Raw genomic sequence first — 24433 nt, forward strand, 5'->3', positions numbered from 1 at the left:
TAACTGACTGAGCCACCTAGGTGCCCCTCAGTTTTGTACTTTTAATTTTAATGTGACCTAGGGCCATCCAGGAGGAGATGACCACTTGTAAGATATTAATCTGGATTTCTGCAGAGATTTGGGTTGGGGTCATGCACTGATTCCAAGGAGTGAATGCCGTTGTCCAAGAATAGTGTATAAAGAGAGGGCTAAGAAGAGACAACCGTTATCTAAGAGTTCAGTAAAAAGATTCAGGGAAAGGATGATGAAAGAGCAAACTGGGAGAATTACAGAGAACCAGGAGAGAACGAATGTGAGTGAAAGTATGACAGAACAGAGTTGACATGTGTGGTATTTAGAGATAAGAAAGGGGAAACCAGTGACTCAAGGCCATTTCATCCTGAGTGTGGCTATGAAAGGAAGACAAGAGATTGGGACAGCTGGTAGGGATACAAGATCAAAGAAAATAATTTTTTTGATGTTTCTGATTTTAAAGACAGAAGACAATGGAGAATGTGATAACAAGGGTATACCCTCTTTATTTTTGCCTTCAAAAATTATTTCATTTGCCTTTATTTCATTTGACCTGACCCATCCCTCTAGAGTTGCTTCAACAAATACTTATTGAGTACTATCATGATTGTTTAGGCACATGAGATGCTGAAGACGTAACAGTGAACAATACAGATAAAAATCCTTGTCATTACAGAGCATGTATTCTAGTGTGATGAGACCAAAAATAAGCCAAATAAGGTAATGTTTATAGTATATTACAGCTGGTATATGATGTGAAGAAAAATAAGGTAGGAAAAAAGGATCAGAGAGGGTGGAGGGAATTGCAATCAGGTTACCTACCTCTATATAGTTCTGACACAAGGATGTTTGGTGAGGCGTAAATAGAGACTGAAATCCAGCCAGTTCGCTGGGGACAAAAGTGCCTTTTCCTGACTAATTGTGGTGCAGTTTCAGGAGGCTGAAGGTGGTGACTAAACTATTTGCCTTTAAATGGGGCAACCTTTGAAAGGTGTTTCTGGGACATTTTGAGTTCTTGAGCTTTTGAATCCTTTGGATATAAGTCTTTATGTAAGTTTTACAAACCCCATACTATAACTAAACCTTTCTTGTTCATGAAAAGTTCAGGTATTAAAGAAATAAAATCTTTTTATTTTTTTTATTTTAGAGACAGAGAGAGAGCATGGGGGAGGGGGGAGAGGGAGAGAGAGAATCTTAAGCAGGCTCCACACTCAGCACAGAGCTTCATGCTCCATGTGGAGCTCGATCCCACGACTCTGGAATCATGACCTGAGCCGAAATCAAGAGGTGGATGCTCAACAGACTGAGCCATCCAGGTGCCCCTAGAATTAGAATCTTATTCAGGTCCACAACATTCCATCAGTTGTATTCATCTTATCTACATGGCCTGTAGGCTGTCATAGATGTGTGTGTAGGTTTGATGAGATTTCATCTTCACAGAGTCAGGCTGTGCATTCCCCCATTCTCGGCATTGTTGATATTTTTGCAGTGATTATGTGAAGATTAAATCCGGTATCTTTTTGGGACTCAGAAGCAAAGTTGAATAGTCTATAATTCACAGGGTTCTCTCAATTTTTTCATTAAAAAGGAACATAGCTTTTACCCTTTTTAATCATAGCACATATGTCCCATCTTCCAGTGTTTCTTAGTAAGAGCTAATGGCTTGGCAGTGTGGGCTAATTTTTTGAGTATTTTGAGTTGGATGCCAATTGGCCCTTTCCATCTGAAGTACATTTCAACATTTTCTCCCCAAGACAAGTCAGTTTCTACTTGTCTGCCACTCTTGGTACAGATGGTACCTATTATGTGTATTAAACTGCAGTTATTTTTTTTAAGTTTAAGTTTTAAAAAATTCTAGTCTACTTAGAGATATCAGTTATGGAATATGCCAAAAAAGGACATTTTCACTACCCTTCTATTAATGATATCATTAATAACATTTTCTTTTTACCTTACATTGTCCTTGCAACTTCTTATTTTCTTTAGGTCAACTGATTTTGCCCTGTAAGTCTCCATACTTTCTCTTTTTTTCCTTTTTTTTTTCTTTTTATGAAAGAGGGGGGGTGGAGAGAGAGAGATAGACAGAGAGAGAGAGAATGAGTGGGTGAGGGGCAGTGGGAGAGGAAAAGAGAGAATCTTAAGCAGGTCCACACCCAACATGAAGCCAAACACTTGGCTTGACTTGGGGCTTGATTTCATGACCTGAGCTAAAAATAAGAGTCAGACACACTACCAACTGAGCCACCCAGACACCCCGCCATACTTCTCTTAAATATGTAATTTTTTAAAACATTTATTCATTTTTGAGAGTGAGAGAGACAGAGCATGAGTGGGAGAGGGGCAGAGAGAGTAGGGCACACAGAATCAAAAGTAGGCTCCAGGCACTGGGCTGTGAGCACAGAGCCCAACTCAGGGCTTGAACTCACAAACTGTGAGATCATGACCTGAGTTGAAGTCAGATGCTTAACCAACTGAGCCACCCAGGCACCTCATAGTTCTCTAAGTATGAGAGATAAGACCTGCGGTTAGTCTCAGGATTATAGAAAAAAATCCAATTTAGAGTTGGTAAAGGAAAAGACAGAGAAGAACACTGACTTGTGTGAGTGATCATTCCAACCATTCTTTGTTTTAATTTTAATGTTTATTTATTTTTGAGAGAGAGAGGGAGGGAGAGGCAGAGAGAGAGGGAGACATAGAATCCAAAGCAGCCTCCAGGCTGTGAGCTGTCAGCACAAAGTCCAACGCGGGGCTTGAACTCACAAACTGTGAGATCGTGACCTGAGGTGAAGTCGGAGGCTTAACCGACTGAGCCACCCAGGTGCCCCCAACCACTCTTTGTAGTAAGAAAGTTAAGCACTAATTAGAATGATTGAGCCTCATTGTCTTTTCCCTTTTGTTCCATTTCTCTCTGCTTCTGTCTCTCCCCACCACCTGGGGTGATCATCCCCTATGACTCTTTCCTTGAGTTAAAGCCAGACAACCAGTCACTGTAAGAATCCTTCTCAGTGAAAGCCCACATTCCTTCTCTTGAGCCTGTGTTCACTTGCCTTTAGATTTGTTTCCTGTATATCTTCCATCTCAGTTGCACTCTCTTTGTATCTGTTGGCTAGGGGATGCAGTTCTTCCTCAGCACAGTCTCAATGCAAGACAATTGAGCTGAAAACAAAAAGAAGAGGTTGACCATGATGAAAGTATTCCATATTCATTCTGAATTCCTTTAAGCCTCAGGCACACGTGCTGACACTCATGACAATATGGATTTATAAGAAAAGGAGAAAAAAGGTCTCTTCTTCCTTCCTTGCTAAATGGTATCACATATGACCATGAGAGACTGACTATACAAATGGACAATGGCTGAACCATATATATAAAAAGAGCTCTCACAACCTATAGCAACTTTCCCAGAAAATCAACTCCCTTATCCATAATAAATAGCCCAGGAAGCCAGCTTGCTAGAAGTTGTGGGGGCCCCCTTGGAACTCCAGAGTTGATACGAAGATTATTTTAAGCTGAAGGCATTTGAGATTCAACAGATTTAGAAAGAAGTCTTTTTGGAGCTTCCTTTATCTGACTAAAAAAAAGCAACTTCTGGGAAGTGAGGCTACTGATTGGGACCCTAAGAGGTAAGATCTCTGGGTAAATGAGGAGAATAAAGACATAGATGTTGTGGTGATTGAAAGTGAAACGGGGGTGCTTGGTTGAGCATCTGACTCTTGACTTCAGCTCAGGTCGTGATCTCACAGTTTGTGAGTTTGAGTCCTGTATTGGGCTCAGCACTGACAGCATAGAACCTGCTTGGGATTCTCTCTCCCTTTCTCTGCTCCTCCTTCATGTGTGTTGAATAACTTAAATACACTTAAAATAACATAAATAAACTTAAAAAAAAAAAGAAATGGAGAAAACATCCTGTGCCCTCTGACCCCTGATACAAAGAAAAAGTGAAAGCACAGTAACCACAACCCCAGCCAGTAGGGCAGCCTCCAATTCAGGAAACATTCATGTTGAGAGGATATACTCCCCCCTGTGCTTATTGATATAGCTGCCAAGTTTCAGCAAAAGGCCAGGGAAAGCATCCAGGCATGGGTAGTGTGGCTATGGGGTATGGGCATGATAGCATTTCTCTGTCCAGGCAGGATTCATCATGTACCCTTCCCTCCAGTAGCACCTGCATGTGTGTGTGCAAGGTACTCATTTCCTTACAGAAGGGATTATTCTAGCCTTCAAGGAGGATTGGCTCAACGGGGGGGGGGGGGGGGGGAGGGAAACTTCCTGGGCATGTAAGACCCTGGGAATCTGTAGAGAAGGTATAACAAATTTGTAGAGAGTTGGGAATAAGATAGGCCATCTACACTTCTATCATGAAGGCCCTGATCTAGATACATTCATTGCAGGGATGAAAGCCAAGATACTCCAGTCTGCCCACAGTACCTGGTATGAGATGCTGATATCTATGCTGAGCCCAATCATGGGACAAGCCATTTGTGATGCTGGGAAATCCAGCTATCCTAATCAGCTTCCAGTACAAGTAGCCCAGAAGCAAATGTGGTTTGACTTCATTGCTGCCCGCAACTCACCCTCACCTGGAAAGATAGACCTGCAATCCCTGTGTTCATCAACCTATGGAAAGCCTTAAAACCTGAACAACAGTTCAGACCTGTCCATCTGCCTGATCATCCCAGATGCCTCTCCTGCTTCTGCAGAGGCCTCAGGGATACAATCCTATTTGGGATGGGTTCCTCCCACATCCTGGGTGTGGGATGCAGGGTTGCCTCCAGATGAGGGCCAATGGAGGGGCTCAGAGGCCTCCTGTTGAGCTCACTGTTCACTCCTCTCCCACAAACAAACAAAAGGTGACAGCTCTGGTGGATACTGGAGCCACGTGTACTCTAATACATGGTAACTAACCCTCAGAAATATTCTGGCCCCCTCAGCGCCATCTGTGGGCTGCCGAAGGCAATTGGTTATAGTCAGGAAGGGCCCTTTGACCCTGCAAATTGGGTGTTCTCCCCTGTGAGAATATGAGGTTTTATCTTTCTAAAACCAAAGAACATATTGGGCATTGATATTATCGTACAAGACCAAGCTCTGCAAACCTTTGTGGTTGAATTCTACCTTTGTGTTAGAGTAATCAAACCAGTGCTGAGGGGAGATGCCAACTGGGAACCAGTAAGTCTACTGCCCCCACAAAAAATGTCAAGGGTCGAGCAAATATAAATTTGCTTGGAGCGGGGCATAAGGAAATTGGAAAAACTACCCAAGAACCGCACTGAGTGGGTATTTTACGCCCTGCTCGTAGTGTTTTCAGCAGCCTGGAATGGCCGGTAAGAAAGCCAGATGGCTCATGACAGATTGTGGACTACTGAGAATCGAACACGGATTGGCCCTGTGGCTTGGACAATGGGGTGAGGGATGGTGAGGGATGAATGATCATGAAGAAGCCCTTGTGAGGTCACGATATGTGCGAAGAAATTTGGGTTTACCTGCAAGAGCCTGAAGGAGTCATTACCGCCTGCTGAATGAGCACCTCCACGCCAATAAAACCCATTGCTTATCCCTCCGGGCACACTGCGAAAGGGGCGGAAGGGGCGGGCCTGTAAGATCGGTAAGAGCCAGTCGTGAGGAAAAGAGTTTTGCAGGAGGTCATCAAATGGATGTGACCCCCGGTTGACCCTTGAGGCCAGCGAGAGGATCGGGGGCTCCTCCCCTAGGCCGTCCTGGGAAGGCACGTTCTGCACGTTCCGCGGATTGTTCCCGGGCCAGCGCCATATTCAGGGACGCGAACGGGAGCGAGCAATGCGTTGCCGAGACCATCTGGACGGTACACTTAACCCAGATAAGGCCTCTGTATAAACTTTGGAGTTTCTGGCAGGCGGGTGTGGAGATCTATGCGCCTTGCAGCTTCTCCAGAGAAGCCTCGCATGTAAGTTCCCTTGCTTGTTAAACGTGCCACATACCACCTCTTTCTTCGGTATGTCCTTTCTCTCCGTGTGCAGGGACAGTTTCAGATTCCTCCGCAGGGAAGCCCCGGAGTTGGGAAGCCCCGGAGTTTGCAAACCTACATACCTTCGCTCTAGCAAGCTCTGAAAGTAAAGCATTTGCTTTTCTCATTTGGTTCATCTTGGTTTATATCCACAGCCATGCATTTCCTTCATGGTATTTAGAAGTCTCTTTGGAATAACTTGCAAAGTGAAATAAAGATAAATATTTATTGACTATGATATTTTCTATATATTTTCTGTTTCTTTAAGTCCTCTACTGAGGTTTTAAAATTCTGTCTGATGCAGGTGGTACAGAAATCTTATTTGAAGCAAATCAACTAATCCTGAAGATGAGGGAGAAATCAATATGAGGTAGCTGCAGATACACCCACTGTTCTCTAAGCTCTTGAAAAGCCTCAAACAGCACAGATCTTTGCATTTTAATAAAAAAAAAAATTTACACACTGATGTTAGTTGTAAAAGAGACAAGAAAATTCAAGTATAAAAAGCCCGGGACTATGAAAACAAAGTGTTTTTGTTCAAGAAAAAAGCTCTGCAGAAATTTTTTGAAGTTTTAAATTTGAAGCATCCTTTGTCAATAGTGCTCCACACCCACCACCATCACCAAAAAGGAACAGGGAGTGAATCCTGCAGGCTAGCTAAGGCTGGAGCAGTGAAAATGTCATTAGAGTGTACACAGATTAAGGTTTATTCTAATGCTCTACACGATGACATTTGGGAACACTGAGCCTTGCCCTCTACTACTCAAAAGTGGGCTGGTGCAGGTGGACGTGGACTATGGAGTGGGAGGGGGGAGAGGAGCTGGAATACATCAGAGTTATTATACTTGATCTTATAATTAATAGTGTTCAGTGGTGGGAACCCGAGGCAAATTTAGAAGTAACCGGTGCCATTCCTCTCTGGGAATGCTGTAAAGGAAATTGATAAATATGGTAAACTGCTAACTTTTGGGGGGGGGGGCCCATAATGATCACTTGAGTCTAATCACTAGTTATAATACTGTAGGACTCTGATTTACTTTCATTCCTGGATATCTAGTCATATCTCCTTTGCTATTAGTACTTCTGTGAGTTTTGGAACTGTAACACGTTTAAATATAACTAAATATATTCAAAAACATTATTAATACAGTCTTCATTTTTTTTTCCTTCCAGAATAGTGTTTTTTAAAAAAGGCAAAACTCAACACATATAGTGGGAAAAGCATGGGCTTTGAAGCCATGGAGACTTAGGGTTGACTTCCACATTACCTGCATATAATGATTAGTATATGGTTTTGGGGTTGCTTAGACTTGCATTTCTGTGTGACCAAGTTCAGAGCCTCTGTACACCCATTTTTATAATTTTATTTTATTTTTATTTTTACTTTTAAGTAGGCTTTATACCCAGTGCGGGAGCCCAACGTGGGGCTTGAACTCATGACCCAGAGATCAAGACTTGAATTGAGATCATGAGTTGGATGCTTAACCCCAGTGAGCCACCCAGACACCCCTATAGTCTTTTAAATTGATATAAAAATATCTGCTAAAGGTTTTGGTAAAAATTAATTGTAAAGCACATTGAATTGCTCAAGCAGACTGTAAAAGAGAAACCTAGTTTGTTTATCTTTACCTCTACCTCCACCTTTTGGTCTTAAAAATGCCAGGCTGGGGTGCCTGGGTGGCTCAGTTGGTTAAGCGTCCGACTCTTGGTTTTGGCTCAGGTCATGATCTCTCAGTTCGTGAGATCAAGCCCCGTGTTGGGGGCTGTGCTGACAGTGCAGAACCTGCTTGGTTTCTCTCTCTCCCTCTTTTTCTCTGCCCCTCCCACATGTGCTATCTCTCTCAAAAGTACATATATAAACTTAAAAAAAAATGCCAGGCTAACTTTTTTTTTTTTTTTTTAATGGTTATGTATTTTTGAGAGAAAGAACCTGAGCAGGGGAGGGGCAGACAGAGAGAGAGAGGGAGACACAGAATCCGAAGCAGGCTCCAGGCTCTGAGCTGTCAGCACAGAGCCCAGTGCGGGGCCCAAGACCATGAACCGGGAGATCATGACCTGAGCCAAAGTCGGAGGCTTAACCGACTGAGCCACCCAGGCACACCAATGCTAGAGGCTAACTTTCAAACCAGATCTGGTGCATTGAAGCTCCTGATACCAGCTGTCTCCACTAGAATTATGCTCTCATGATCACTTATGCTTTGGGAAACTAAAAGTTACTTTTTGTGGTTTGGTTCTTTTTTTACTGCTACTTTCTGGTCATTTTTCCTGACTGGCAGGATCGGGAGAGCTGGGAACACCTGCCTATATGCCTCATCTGTCTAATCCACTGGTCAAAATATGAGCTTGCTCATGCTAGTTATTCCAAGAAACAGCAAAATTGCTTTGTGTTCTATGACCCCCGCCCCTACACACACCCACCTGACCACAGGATGCTTCTGTCATACTTACAAAACTAAGTAGGCTATGAGTTTCCAGCTTTCTTACGAGATAAAGCTAATTAAGCAAAAGCAATAGCGAAAGCAGTTTAATTTTTTTCAGAAGTTATCTCTTAATTAAAACCATTCCCATTTTCTAGATAGATGAGTTGAACCTGTTGATGAACACGTGTGCCTGCTTTTAAAGGTACGGGAATTATCATTGTAAGCACTCGCTCCATTTCTTTGGTGTTAAAGCACAACAACTTATCTGCTTTATCACAACATGAAGTTGAGTACACTCCAGCTAGCACAGGCACTCTCAGTGAAGGGTTTCAGCTTGAATCATGACTCCCTCAGGTTCAATTCTTTAGGTATTAGCAGCTTAGATGTGCAGGTACAGAAAGAGGCTTTGTTTGGGGCTTGCAAATGAGTAAATCATTCGGCATCTTTAAAATGTCCAGAATACTTGAATGAGTGCAATTGCACTGAACTTGCTCAAAATATTACGTGTACCCTAAGTAACAACAGCTTGCAGAGACTCTAATGGTCCCTCTTTAATTTTGTTGCTGACACCTGGCAACATTTGGAACTATAAATAGAGTAGCAGGGAAGAAGGAAGAAAGCCAAAGAGATTTTCTGTTCTGTCTCAATGTGTAGGAAGGAGAAGGTCTTTAAAGAAAGAAGGAAAGAATCACATGTGGAAAATAATTCTATTGAGAATTCAAATTCTGTTGAGAATAGAAAAGTTCATTCAGTTGAGATGTGGGCAGCCCCAGGGTCTAGTAGTGTAAATTGTAGTTAAAATATCCTGCATTCTGGTTGGGTTTGCAAGACTCCTCATGATTATGGGTGAAGTCGCAGGAAGCTGCTTAATCTTTCCAGGATTAAAACCCAACTGTAAAGCCCCAGAACTCTAGACTATAAAACTAGAGGGCAGGACAATTGTCTCCTCTACGAAGTTTTTCCATTCCCATTTATCCACTACGAGAGATGGCAGAGGGAGCAGAAAAAGAGGCAGTGGTAGAGCAAAAAGGGGAGGGAGAGGATTCCCGAATGGTTTTGATTAGGTCCTGGGAAAGGATCTAATTAGTAGTGTCAGCAATGTAACCTCCAGCCAGAGAACATTCTAGAAACTCTGGTAAATAGACTGTTAAGCTTATTACCAGGTGAATAGAAATTGAATCTCTCCCTGTGTCTTAATGTGGATTGGCTTCTCTCTTAGGTATACCTCTTTGAGAAATCCAGGATTATATGGAGGCGGAAAGCATCACTTTTGGCAGACTCATAGTCTTTTAGCTGGTGTGAGGGTGTAAAGAGCATAGACTGAGAAGGTTAACCAGCCAGGGTTCCAACTTCACCCGTGCTTCCACTAGCTGCACCATCTCAGGCATGTTACTTGGATTTCCTAAGACTTGGTTTCCAAAATCACCCCCCTCACAAATAACACCAGGAGGACTAAATGAGATGACCCCTGTCAGAAGCTTAGCAAAATGTGGACACTTCATCACCATTAGTTTCTTCCCTTCCTCGGGAATACAAAGAGGTACTTATTTGTTTGTCAGGTAAATTGATTTAACTATAGTTTCTTGCATTATTATTTTAGTGTATCTATTATGCAAGAAGGAAAAAATTACAGTGCTCTCTTCCTCAGGGGAAGATTCATGCAATTTCATATTTAAGGGTAAGTTTAACCATGGACGGGTTGGAAATATTCTCTATAGCCAGTTTTCTAATCCTCATTTTGTACCAGAGGATTTGAACATAATATCCAGCTATTTTAATGGGTTTTCTAAGAGTGTGAATTGACATAATACAGGCAGCCCCTTCTTTTCATGCTAGGGTTGAAAAAGCCAGCATTTTTTTCCTGAGGATTATAGGATTACCTTTAATACTGTATTTCAACACCAGTTATAAGACCTAAGGAACTCAATAAATGTTAAATAATGATATCTAATGTGAATTTTTTTCTCAAACCAGCATATTAAACTGGGAATTCCTAAGTTTTTCTGTCTTAGCCATTTATTCTTATAGCTTAGTCCGGTAGAAAAAATATGAAGAATTCATAAAATCTTACATTTGCAAGTCATCAAACAGAACCAAAATGAACCATGATATCCCTGTTAACCGAACCTGTGACATTATCTCTTCATGCCGTCCACCCTAAACAGGGCTCTTGTTTCTATTGACCTCAGCTTTCTTTTATTACCTTTTGATAGCAGCCTCCACACTGGTTTCCAGGTCTGTTGCCTATAAACCAAATCTTTCCCTGCTATTGACAGGCAATATATAGATTCCGTGTGTCATAACACTTAGCTGGGAAAGTTGGAGCACACCCAGACCACAACCAAACAGTGAGATTTCCCTACTGGCACCTAACAAAGGCAAAAATGAAGTTTGCTGCTATATGTTATACATTTTAAGTCACATTTTTGAACATGCTACATTTCTGATGTTGAGGTGTGGTTGTCTTACAATCTAGAGCATTTTACAGTAACTGTCAACCAGCAGAGCAGACATGACCTCATTCCCATTGCTGGGACATGAGTCCTAGGTTGTCACTCCTTGGTGGCATGACTGCAAAACGTAGCTCCTCAAAGTTTCTGTCAGCGCACCATTTCAGGAACATTTGAGAAAGACTATAAGTCTACTTGTGGTTTGAAACTGTACACTGTTATGTTATAGTAAGGCCAGAAAAGCCACATACATCATGGCAGAGTATTCTTTTGTTCTGATGTCATAACACACAAAATTGGTGGAAAAACATAGACATCGATGAGACTGAGTTGAGAAGTGATTCAGACAAGCCAGCCTCTGAATGTGAAGTATTGGGAATACCTTGACCAATTTATTTCACTTATATCTTCCTTTTTATATAAGCACAAGAATGATATATGATAGAAATTTATGTCTAAATAAATCTGAAAAGGCTCTTTCAGTAGTCACAAAATGAAAATTCTGAGTGATAGAAAAGCATTTTGCCATATTTTAATGGGTGATATTTTTTCTTTCATTTTTTCCTAATGGTGGATAATATAAATAGTGAGTTATAATATTGATGTTACCTTAGATTTAATGTAGTACAGTAACATTGTTCTTGGGAGTATGTGGATTCTTCTATGGATTATCTTCTTGAGGAGATTTAAAAAATTCCCCAAATTTCACATCGTTAGTTTAATATGCATATGTATTACATCACCAAAAGTCATTAGAATATAAAGATTATAATATTATCATTGAGTTTTTTAATGCATGACATAAAATTCCATCACTTCGATAGGCAATAATGAGAATGTATTAATGAAAAGTTATCTCTAGGTTATTCCTTTTGTGGTAAATACATTACAGTTTGTCTTTATAGTTGAAAATGTGGTGTGGAAAAAAGATAAACTCTTTAGTGTTAGATTAGGGAATGTTTATCATTCAAATTTGGAAAATAACAAGAGCTGTTTTTTGAAAAAAAATGTTATAAATAATAATGGTGAAGATGTTAAAGAGCCGAAAAATATGTAATTGTATTTTCAAAATGGAATTTGCTGGAAAGCATGTGCAATTACAATGATTCTTAATCAAGATGTGTTCTACCAATCATCTTATATAAGAAATAGGAATTTTTTTTTTTTTCAACGTTTATTTATTTTTGGGACAGAGAGAGACAGAGCATGAACGGGGGAGGGGCAGAGAGAGAGGGAGACACAGAATCGGAAACAGGCTCCAGGCTCTGAGCCATCAGCCCAGAGCCTGACGCGGGGCTCGAACTCACGGACGGCGAGATCGTGACCTGGCTGAAGTCGGACGCTTTAACCGACTGCGCCACCCAGGCGCCCCTGAATTTTTTTTGTGTGTGTATGCAAAAAGGTGATTTTATTAAAGCATGGGAACAGGACCTGTGGGCAGGAAGAGCTGCACTGAAATAGGAAAATATTTTTAATATATGAAGTAGAAAAAAAAACAGACTACAAGATAAAATGCAAAGTATGTCTCCTCTCCCCCCCAAAAAATACCAAAACTCCTCGGTTTCAAGTGGCTTATACTCTACACAAAACAATTTCTTCCTGAGTACAGATTCTCTTGAATGTAATGAAGCCTATAATTAATATTTGATAGCATGGATAGAATGGATAACATTCACAAAATATTTGTTGGTTACTGTTCAAGTTCCTTGGGGACAAAGTAGTAAAGTCTTGCCATTGCAGAGCTTAGATTCTAATGGGGTAGATAATAAATAAGAGAAGTAAATTTTATTGTATGATAACTAATACCCATGGGAAAACTAAGAGGATTGAAAGTTTTGGGAAGAGTTCTGAATTTTAGATTGGGTGGCCAACGTGGTCTTCTCTAAGACATAGGAGCAGAGCCCTGCAGAAAGTGAGGAATCTCCCCATGTGGCTATCTGAGAGAAGCATGTTCTAAGCAGAGAGAACAGACAAGAACAGAGCAGTGCCTGGTGTGTTTTGCGAATGGGAAAAGGTAGAGGAGTTGGTTGGCATAGGTGAACAAGTTCAAGTGTGTTAGACGAGGTTAGAGGAGTAAATTAGGCAGAGCAGATCGTATGGGTGTTGTAGGCCAGAGAACGGACTTTGGCCCTTTCCTGTGAGTGAGATTTACCCTTGTCTGACTGGTATTTTATGTAGATGTTCTACCTGTTTTGTTGAGAATAGAAGAGAAACAGAATAGAAGAGAAACAGACCGATGGGCAGGTTTGTAAAAATCCACGTGAGACAATAGTGATTTAAACTCCACAGTACAAAGAGGTGTTAAAAATAAATCCAGATTCTAGAGATATTTTACAGAGTGTGCTATCATGACTTACTGAACTGGATGTAAGGTGAGAAGAAGATGAGTTTGATGCTTACTCTCAAGATTTCTGGCCTGAGCAACTGAGTTAGAGCCCACCATTTTTCAAGGATAACAATGGGAACATTGTAAAAGGAGTAGAATTGGGGGAAGTGGGTGTGGAATATTAGGAATGAAAATTTTAGATTTGTTAAATTTGAGATGCCTTTGAACATCTACAGAGAGGTATCTTCAGATAGGCAGGCAGTTTGTACAGAAGTGTGGAATTAAGGCTGAGATATTAACGTGGGAGTCATTAGCATATAGGTGATATTTAAAGCCATGAAACTGATATCAAGAAGGAATAGAACTTGGTGTCCTGAGAGCCAGGTCAGAAAGCATTTCATGGAGAGAGGCATCAAGTGAAGTCAGATAAACTCAGAGGACTGAGAATTGACCACTGGATTTAGCCATGCAAAGGTCACCGCTGGCCTGGTTGGAACAGTTTGGTGTGGGGTTCGCCTGAACAGAGTGGGATCTAGAGAGAATGTGGGGAGAGGAATAGGAGACATGGGTATAGACGATGATTTCTAGCAATTTTCCCATAAAAAAAGAAAAAGGAAAAAGGAGAGAAATGGAGCTGTAGAGCAGAAGTCATTTCACTTTTGTGTTTTAGATGATAGAAAAACAGTGTTGATGGAATTATCCAGTGGAAAGAGGGGAGAAAAAATTGGAGAATGGAGATTTGCTGAACCTGACACAGATTCTAGTGAGGAAGTAAAGAAATTGATTTTAGCGAGGAGTTGCTAAAAATGCATTTTCCAGGCATTCCAAATCATATTTTATGCCATTCTCTACTGCTCTTGTCTTTCCTGGAGTCTATCTTTCATTTATAGGATTTCACTAATTTGTCTCTTCAGTGAAGTGTTTCTTCTCTATCTCAGCTCATGAATTCATAGAGATCTCTCCCTTCTTTGAATTCATTACTCTTCTAATCTTTTCCGTTAAGTTGATTATTAGTCATTTTATGCACAGCTGTCCTTCTCATTAAAGTGTAAGCCCCTGGACAGTAGTGATCATATCCTGCCTATGGTAACTGCCCAGTAAAAGCTGCTTGACTTGGCCTCTACCACTTTCACTGGAAATGATGTCCTCCCTTATAACTCCCTAAGGGGAAGAGCCTAGTGTTATTCTCCATGTAAAAGTCCTTCATGTACAAACAAGTATTATTAAACTGCTTCTTAGTTTCATCTTTTCCACTTTTTATTTACTTATTTATTTTTTATTTATTAAAAAAAATTTTTTTTAATGTTTATTTATTTTTGAGACAGAGACAGACAGAGCATGAATGGGGAAGGGTCAGAGAGAGGGAGACACAGAATCCGAAACGGGCTCCAGGCTCTGAGCTGCCAGCACAGAGCCCGACGTGGGGATCGAACTCATGGACCGCGAGATCATGACCTGAGCCGAAGTCAGCCGCTTAACCGACTGAGCCACCCAGGCACCCCTACTTATTTATTTTTTTAAAAAATTATTTATTTAAGGTAATCTGTATGCTCAACACGGGGCTGGAACTCGCAACCCCGAGATCAAGAGTTACACACTCTTCTGACTGAGCCAGCCAGGTGCCCCATCTTTTCCACTCTTTTTTTTTTTTCTAAATTTATTTTGAGAGAGGGAGAAAATCTAAGGTAGGCTCCATACAGCGGAGAGGCTGATGGAGGGCTCGAACTCCTGAACCCTGAGACCATAACCTGAGCCAAAACCAAGAGTCCGAAGCTTAACTGACTGAGCCACCCAGGCGCCCCTCTTTTCTGCTCTAATATATTTTCCCCCCAAACGTATTTTTTCTTTTGTTTACTTTCCTCCTTTTTTTTTTTTTTTTTTTTTTTACTGTTGTTCTTTTATTCTTTTGCTCCTCTCTGAGTTTAATTGCAGAATCTGAGATGGTGCAGAAGGTGAGAATCCAGAACTGACTGAGCAGTAGCTGCCTTTTACCAGAGTGAGGGAAGAAGTGAGGATTGTGGTGTGTATGTGTGTGTGTGTACGTGTGTATGTACACATTCTAAGCAAAAGGAACAGCATGTGGAAAGGTACAGAGATAAAACCATAAAATTTTGTCTCATCCGCAACTACATATTCATCCCTTAGAACAGTGCCTAGCTCTAAGGTTTATTAAGTGAATATATCAATGAGTTAACTGCTCCCGTGATGATCAGTAGCTTTTACTAGTTTTCTTTCTACATCATGCCCATCTTCAGCTTATCATTTCAGTTATCATGTGACCACGATCCTGAATTGCCAATCAGTAATAATCAGAGCTATTATTAACTGAGTAAGTAGATGAGGCAGTAGAGAGAGAAAAAGTTTATACTCAGGTGCCATATAACTGTTCAAATCTCAGCTCTGCCATTTGTAGCCGTGTGTCTTTGGGCAGGTCATTTATTCTCTTGGTGCCTCTGTTCCCTCATCTGTAAAATGGGACGAGTAATACCTGCTTCACAGGGTTGTTGTGAGGATTAAATGAATTAATATAAAATCTTTAAGGAACTAAATCTAAGTTTTAATGCAAATCTTAATCTTAACCTCATCATCTTAGATGAGTTAACTGAGGCTTACAGAAGTTAAAGAGCTTTCCCATAGCTAACCAGCTGGTCAACAACTGGGATTCATCTTCCCTGCATAGTCTGTCTACTACGGTGGCAGGCAAATCCCAGATAATGAGGGAAGTTTTGTGCTTAGGCCTCCTTTTAACATAAAAAAGGTGGGTGGTGCCCTCAGAACAGAGAAGCAGTGGAAATAAAGCAGCGTGGATGTTGAGGAAATGGTTGGAGAGAACAAATGTGAGAAGGAGGGAAGGAATGGAGAAGTGACTGGGGGTGAGGGGGTGATCACTGAGAAAGAAGAGGGTAGTAAGTACCCTACACTTGGAGCACAGCCTGCTCCTTGTTCTTGAGCTTGTTCTTATGTGCTCTGTTTTTGAATGTCTTCAAGACCAAGTTCAGATTATGATGTCAAAATTATTTCTAGTCTCTCCTTATAGAGTTATGACTCACTTGGACATTACATTAGTGAACAAAGCAGTATGATTGGGTTTGTTTGTAACCCCCATTTCTAGGGATTTACTGTCATTTCTCTTGCAAATGATTGCATTTTTTTTATGTTCTCTGAGAAGAGCAGAGCCATAAACTTAATTAATGGGTCACAGTTTACTCTTTTACAGTTGTTACTTGCACAATATTTTGGTCATCTTCTGGAGCCATTCATTTATTCTACAGTCTAATATTCATTTTATATTATTTTCATATTCCTTTCCCTTTCCTCATGACAGTCCTAAAGGGGGAATAATAGAAAGAACAAAAAGAAGGTGAGCAAGCTGTGGAGCAGAGAAAAAAAGTTACGTCCTTTAAAAACTAGAAAAGCCTGGGAGAAACAGGAACAGACTGGGGATATTGTGCCATGTGTAGACCGTCTTGTTTCTCTCATAAGGGGGTTTGAACCTCAAGAGATGGAATGTGGGGATCATAAAAAAAGAAGCATGCAAAGGGTGCATCTTCCTTTTTTCTTGCCTGCATACCCCGCTTTGGGGTTGAATGCTCCCCAAGAGGGGCATTATAAGGCCTGGAGTAGAGAAAGTCAAGAAGTGGCTGAGATTACTCTATTGAACAACATAATATAAATAGTGACTCTATAGCATCCTTAAGCCTTTTTTTTCTGGGTAAGAATTTGTACCTGAGTCAGTGCTGGAAGTAGTTATTGCTTTCTGTGCTGGACTGCTACCAAGATGATCTTTCTCTCTCTCTCTCTCTCTCTCTCTCTCTTCTTTTTTTTTTTTTTTTAAAGTTTATTTTGAGAGAAAGAGACAGGGAGAGTACATTAGCTACCCAGGAATCCAAGTCTTTCAGACATTTTCCTTCTGGAGTTATCTTTAAAGGAGGTACAGCTATTTATTGGTGATAAACTTTTCGAATTGACAGATCATTTTCTCTTTTTATATCTGTGGCTTTACATAAATATATGGTTTCATTTAAACAAGAGAACAGCTCTCAGAATCCTAAACTATATTATAAATTTTATTTTATTCATATTTTTTAAATTTTTTAATGTTTATTTGTTTTTGAGAGAGAGAGAGAGCACAAGAGTGCAAGCATGAGTGGGGGAGGGGCAGAGAGAGAGGGAGACACAGATCCGAAGCAGGCTCCAGGCTCTGAGCTGTTAGCACAGAGCCCGACGCGGGGCTTGAACCCACGAGCTGTGAGATCACAACCTGACTCAAAGTCAGATGCTTAATTGACTGAGCCACCCAGGTGCCCCCAAACCATATATTTTTTTAAAATTTATAATATAGATGGGGCACCTGGGTGGCTCAGTTGGTTAAGCATCTGACTTCAGCTCAGGTAACGATTTCACAGCTCGTGGGTTCAAAGCCCTGCATCACATTCTGTCCGTGCTGACAACTTGGAGCCTGGAGCCTGCTTCAGATTCTGTCTCCCTCTCTCTCTCTCTGCCCCTCCCCCACTCATGCTCTGGGCCTCTCTCTCTCTCTCAAAAATAAATACATTAAAAAAAAAAGTATATGGTTTGAAGTTCCTGGCACTTAACTCACTCTGGGTCATTTCTAGAGAGTTTTGGGTGCTCTCAGAGGTTAGGCATTTCTGGGATTCAAAAGCATAGTATTTCTGTTGTTTGTCATATTTAGAGTTTTAACAGCAATGTGTTCATTACTACTGTATTCTACATGTTAGATTCTAGGTTCTAATTTCTAGGTTATAAGCAACCAAGAAAATGATGACATTGGAGCTCCTGTATGAATAAGTTTTTATGTATCTTGTATATCAGGGAATAGATAGTGAGTCAGCCATGACTTGGGGTCTAGTTATAGTAGTTTTATAATAATTTTATTTTTATTGATTGATTGGAGAGAATGTGATAGATTGATTGATAGATTGATAGAGAATGTGAGTTGAGGAGAGGGGCAGAGGAGGAGAGAGAGAGAGTCTTAACCAGGCTCCATGCTCAGCGTGGAGACCCATGTGAGGCTCAATCCCAGTACCCTGGGAGTATGAAGTGAGCCAAAATCAAGAGTCAGATACCCAATCGACTGAGCCACCCAGGCACCCTAGTCATTTTCTGATCCTGATCAGTTCTCTTACTTTTGCTACACTAGTGTCACTTCACTTTCTTAGTTCAGTAGAACAGCTCCACATGGCCATATGCCCAGCAAAACAGACAATAAATACATAACTTAGAGATATGATACCAAATGCCTAATTTTCCTACTCAGATCCTTGATCAACATCCATAATTAATCTGAATGTATCCTCTATTTAAAGGATAGAGGAGGAAAACAGTAGCTTGTGTCTGTGTGTGTGTGCGTGCACCAGCCACAAGGAAATAGACTGCTGTGCGGCATTGGGAAAACAGGTTGGGACTGATGACAGGTAAAGCCCTGGCACAGACTGTTGAGAGAAGGAGCATGTTGGCTCTCCCTCCTAAGGATCTTTAAGACTGGGACATATGCCCAGTTTTCAGAAATGAATTAGGTAAGATCTGTCAAGGCAGAGGGATGGGTCAGATTAAAAGAAGTGGCTCTTTTCTCCAAAAGAGAAGCTGAAAGCCATTCCCAGGCTCATACATTCTCTCCCCAGATTACCTGACCTCACTCTTCTCTGATGTGTGCGTGAAAATTAATGATCTTTACAAGTCATCTTTATTTATTTTTTACTGGGGTTAGAGTAAAGCATGTTTGTCAGAACGGAGTGAAAGTTTTACTTCCTTCATAAAAGAATTTTTCAAGTTTTCCTTCTTTTTCTGTGCCCCGGAACATTTTAATAGTGTAAGAATTCTTTGAAAGTTTGATAGAATTCACCAGTAAAAACACCCTGAGCTGGGGCGCCTGGGTGGCGCAGTCGGTTAAGCGTCCGACTTCAGCCAGGTCACGATCTCGCGGTCCATGAGTTCGAGCCCCGCGTCAGGCTCTGGGCTGATGGCTCAGAGCCTGAAGGCTGTTTCTGATTCTGTGTCTCCCTCTTTCTCTGCCCCTCCCCCGTTCATGCTCTGTCTCTCTCTGTCCCAAAAATAAATAAATGTTGAAAAAGGAAAAAAAAAAAACACCCTGAGCTGTTGCGGGGGGTGGGGATGGAGATGAGGGTAGTTTTCAGATACCCTTCTGATTTCCTTATGATAATTAGTCTCTTTGAGTGTTTAATTTTATTTTGGGTCAATTTTAGTAACATGCTTTAACATATTTTCTTAGCTTTTATTATAAAAATTTTGGCATATAATTGAATAGAGAACTCATTTATTTTTCTAAATCTCCTCTTTTACTGGCGTGATACACCCTTTCTCACAAACTTTTGAACTAACCACTTAATTTATACAGACCTGCCTTTGCTGGAGAACCCTAGCCATCTTCATTAGTGAAAAGAAGTATCTAGAATGAACTCAGTTTATTTGTTTTCTATTTGCTGGACAGGGAGGTGATGGCTGTTCTGCACATGTATTAGTCAGGGTCCAGTCAGGGTACAGAAACAACACCAGTTCCTGTAATAGAGAGAATTTAACACAAAGAGTTGTTAGCTGGTAGTCAAGTTGGTAACTAGGTAAGTAAAGAGGTTAAAAAAAAAAACCCTCTAAGATAACAGAAATCTAGCAACTGGAGAAACAGCTGTACTACTCTGTATCAATTTGGTCGGAGTACCATGACAAAATCTCACTGACTGGGAAGCTTAAACAACAGAAATTTATTTCTTCACAATTCTGGAGTCTAGAATTCTGAAATGAAAGGTGTCTGCAGGCCTCCATCATTGACTTGTAGGTGATCATCTTTTCTCTGTCTTCATATGGTTTTCCTGTATAGCTGTCTATATCCAAATTCTTCCTTTTTATAAAGCCACCAGTGATATTGGATGGCGGGGGAGGGGAGTAGGACTTCAACATACAAATTTAAGAGGGACACAATTCATCTCATAACATATCCTGAGGATGAGGAAATCGAAAGAAGAGTTTGGAATTATTAACCATTAAAGGCTTAGAGAAAGGGCCCTGTAGAGCTAAACTCAGACCTTTCAGGAAATGGGGGAGTTGGTCTGGGGCCTGTGTCTCTGAGGTCACAAATCTAAATCACCACACAAATTAAAATGTAAGTGTAGACTTCTACTTCTGCTAAAATAGAGTAAGGACTGGGTTTGAGGAAATTTTTGGTGGAAGAGTGATGAATTTGTTTACTATCTTAATTGTGATGATGGTTTCACAGACCTATACGTTTGTCAAAACTTAAAAAATTGCCATGCTGGGGTGGCTCATTTGGTTAAGTATCTGACTCTTCATTTTGGCTCAGGTCATGATCTCACAGTTTGTGAGATTGAGCCCTGCGTTGGGCCTTGCACTGATAGTACAGAGCCTGCTTGGGATTCTCTCTCCCCCTCTTGCTCATATGGGTGCTCTTTGTCTCTCAAAATAAATAAATAAATAAATAAATAAATAAATAAATAAATAAATAAATATTGAAAAAAAAACTTATAAAATTATGGGCTTTAAATATGTGATGTATAGTTTACAGCATGCCCAATATCCTTCAGATAAACAGGTACAAAGGCTATAACTATTAAAAAAATTTTTTTTAAATGTTTATTTAGTTTTGAGAGAGAGAAAGAGACAGAGCATGAGCAGGGGAAGGGCAGAGAGATGGGGAGACACAGAATCTGAAGCAGGCTCCAGATTCCAAGCTGTCAGCACAGAGCCTGACGTGGGGCTGGAACTCACGGACTGTGAGATCATGACCTGAGCCAAAGTCAGATGCTTAACTGACTGAGCCACCCGGGTGCCTCAAGGCTATTACTATTAATAGGAGTATTTTTTTATTTTTATTTATTTTTAATGTTTATTTATTTTTGAGACAGAGAGAGAGCATGAATAGGGTCAGCGAGAGCGAGACACAGAATCTGAAACAGGCTCCAGGCTCTGAACTGTCAGCACAGAGCCCGACGCGGGGCTCGAACCCACATACCGCCAGATCGTGACCTGAGCCGAAGTCGGACGCTTAACCAACTGAGCCACCCAGGCGCCCCTATTAATAGGAGTATTTAAGAGTCTCAAAACTGATCTCTATCTGCAAATTGTTATACACCAACCTGACTTATACTTCATTTACTCTCTAAAACACTAATGTGCAGTTGGCATGTCAGTGACTTGCTTTGTTGTGAAGGTTTTCTACGCACATACCGAAACAGGAATGCTAGCTGGCATTGGCCTTCAATTTTGTTTCGTGTGAACCTTCTCTTCCTGACAGGATTTTTGCAGCCCTTGTAGCCTTATATGATGTTTACAGGGTGGGACATTTCATTAACTCATGGCATTATCACCAGCCAGGTCAGTGCAGAGAAGGATGGAGAAGGGAATAGTCTTGCTGAAATTAGGCTATAACTAAGTAGACATGTACAGGAAAAGTATTCCCTACAAGGTGATGTTCTGCTCTCACCTTTCTAGCCTTGGGTTCTCTGTAATTGTGCAGTGCCTCGTGCCTGAAAATCTTCCAGATCTCCCGTGAAATATTTGATTAAAAAAAATTTTTTTAATGGTTACTTATTTTTGAGAGAGAGAGAGAGAGAGAGAGAGAGAGAGAGAGAGAGAGAGAGAGAATGGGAGTGGTGGAGGGACAGAGAGAGGGAGACACAATACAATGCAGGCTTCGGGCTCTCAGCTGTCAGCACAGAACCCGACATGGAGCTCACACCCAGAAACCGAGAGATCATGACCTGAGCTTAACCGACTGAGCCACCCAGGCTCCCTGAAGTATTTGATTTTATAACATCCTTGTAGCAAAAGTTACGATAATCAAGACTTGCTGAGTAAGAATGAGGTCAGCAACAGATTTTTAAAAATCTTGTTCCTCTTCTCTTTATCTCTTCTCTCTGTTAAATAATTCAAGAAATATCTAGAGAGCACTTGTGTGCTGGGCACATTTAGCTGTTATGTACTTCTAGAGGCTTGTTATTCAAATCGTGTTTGGTGGAACACAGCATCAGCATCACCTGGGAGCTTATTAGAAATTCAGAATCTTAGTCCTTCTCCAGACATGCAGAATCAGTATCTGCATTTTAACAAGATACCTCGGTGACTTGTATGTACATTTAAGAGGCACTGTTCTAGAGAGTTCTCCGTTGCTCTGCCATTAAATGTTGTATCGACTTTGAGAAATTAACTTTTCTAAGTCATTAGCAAATGAAGGAGAGAGAAATAATAGTACAACCCACTTCCTGTGTTATTGGGAGGATTTAGTTAGATAAGCTTTCTAAATCTTTTAACACACTTGCTGGTACCTAGTCAGTGCTTTTTAAAAAAAGCTTGTCGTTATTGTTGTTGTTATTACCAGTATTATTTTATAGTCAAAAGAAAAAACTCTGGTAAAACATTCCTTGTAGCAACTTTGCTTCTAGTTCATTTATTTGCTTGTAATGCTGATAGAGACATTATTCCAAGAGACAAGACAGATAAATACAACCCTTGATCCTGGATTGGATCCTGAACCAGAAAGGGAAGGAGCGAAAAGGAACGTTGTAGTCAGCTCAGGTTGTCGTAACAAAATACCCTAGGCTGGGTGGCTTAAACGATAAACATTTATTTTCTCACAGTTCTGGGTGCTGGCAGTTCAAGATCAGAGTGCCAGCACGGTGGCTTCTGGTGAGGATGCTCTTCCTGGCTTGCTGTCATCTTGCTGTATGCTCACATGGAAGATTTCTTGCTCTCTTCCTCATCTTCTAAGGCCCCTAATCTCATCACGAGGGCCCCACCCTCAGATACCACCACATGTGGGTTAGGGTTGCAACATATGAATTTGGTTGTGGGGAGAGGAAGGAAGACACAAGCATTTAGTCCACACGGGATCGGTTTTGTTGATGTTGCTATCTCTCTAAGTGACACTATTAGAGGCTGGAATTTAAGTGATGTGGATTTAGATGGTGACGAATCTCTTTCTAATGAAATGCTGCACAAACAAGTAATTTTCAGAAGAGGACTGCATGTATTTAAGGGCTTTGAACAATGACAGTGCTGTGATCCATTGGTTGAAGTGGGATGATGGCTGCTTCGGAATCTTAACTTTTCTTCGGTTTCACCAAGGAACTTGTCAAGCTCGTGGCTGGCCACTTGTACTCCTTAGCTGTAACAGGCTGTAGATCACACCCATCACATTCCGGCCTAGATCCCCAGAGACCAGTACAACGTTTGGCACAGGGCAGGCATTTGACACAAGTGTGTTGAATATATGAACAAATGAATGAGGCCAGAGAAGCATGTCCCCATCTCCCCAATGTTTCCATTCCCTACATTTGTTGGGGGGTGGGGGGTGGGGCGGATATAGCGTCAACCCTACAGAAAAAGCTGCAAGAGCAGTAAAAGGAACTCCTATATGTGTATAGGCTTTACCCAAAGCCACATATGTTTTTAAAATGTTTACATTTTATTGAAAAATAATTTCAAATTTATGAGATTTTCAAGAAAAATAGAAATAATAATTCAAAGAACTACACTATTCCCTTCATCCAGTTTTCCAAATTATTAACAGTTTACATTTGTCTTTTCCTCATATATCATTATGTCCTTTCTGAAACATTTGCGATTAAGTTGCAGACGTGTTGCCAAATCACCCCTAAATACTTCAGTGTGTATTTCCTAAAGTCAAGGACATTCGTATATAGCCCTGATGCCTTCATCAAAGTCAGGATATTAACATTGCTACAATACTTTTATGTGATCCGCTCAATTCTCTCCAACTGTCCAATAATGTCATTTATAGAAACGAATAGTGATGACATCATTAACAAACACTGCCTTACCCTCCTTTCCTTTCTAGGTCAAGATTCAATCCATAGTCATACATTGTATTTCCCTGTGAAGTCTGTTTTGTTTCTTTCAATCTGCATTTCCTTAGTTTTTCTTTGTGCTTTATCATCTTGACATTTTTGAAGAATATATAGGTCAGTTATTTTATAGCATTTTCTTCAATTGGGCTTGTCTGGTGTTTCTTTTATGACTAGATTCAGGATATGTCTTTTGGTATGAACACCACAGAAATAATACTGTTTTCCTCTCAGTGTCTCATATCAGAAGGTGGACAGTATTTCATTTGCTCATCACCCATGATGTTAACTTTTTTCACTTGGTCAAGATGGTGTCTGTGATATGTCTCCACTGTAAAGTTCACTAATAAGTAATCAATAGATATTTTGTCAGGATTTACTTTGAGCCTGAA

General features: G+C 40.7%; 1 long non-coding RNA gene across 2 annotated transcripts in view; it reads left to right on the forward strand.

The window, feature by feature from the left end:
* The first annotated feature begins 5643 nt into the window (after positions 1–5643).
* Positions 5644–24433, forward strand: part of LOC109503432 — a 148030-nt gene continuing 129240 nt past the window's right edge. For both annotated transcript variants that reach the window (XR_006585041.1, XR_006585042.1), the window contains exon 1: positions 5644–5932. This is a non-coding gene — a long non-coding RNA (uncharacterized LOC109503432). The remainder of the gene's footprint in view (positions 5933–24433) is intronic.

The sequence above is a fragment of the Felis catus genome, chromosome C2, assembly GCF_018350175.1.
Source record: "Felis catus isolate Fca126 chromosome C2, F.catus_Fca126_mat1.0, whole genome shotgun sequence".
Taxonomy (NCBI): Eukaryota; Metazoa; Chordata; class Mammalia; order Carnivora; family Felidae; genus Felis; species Felis catus.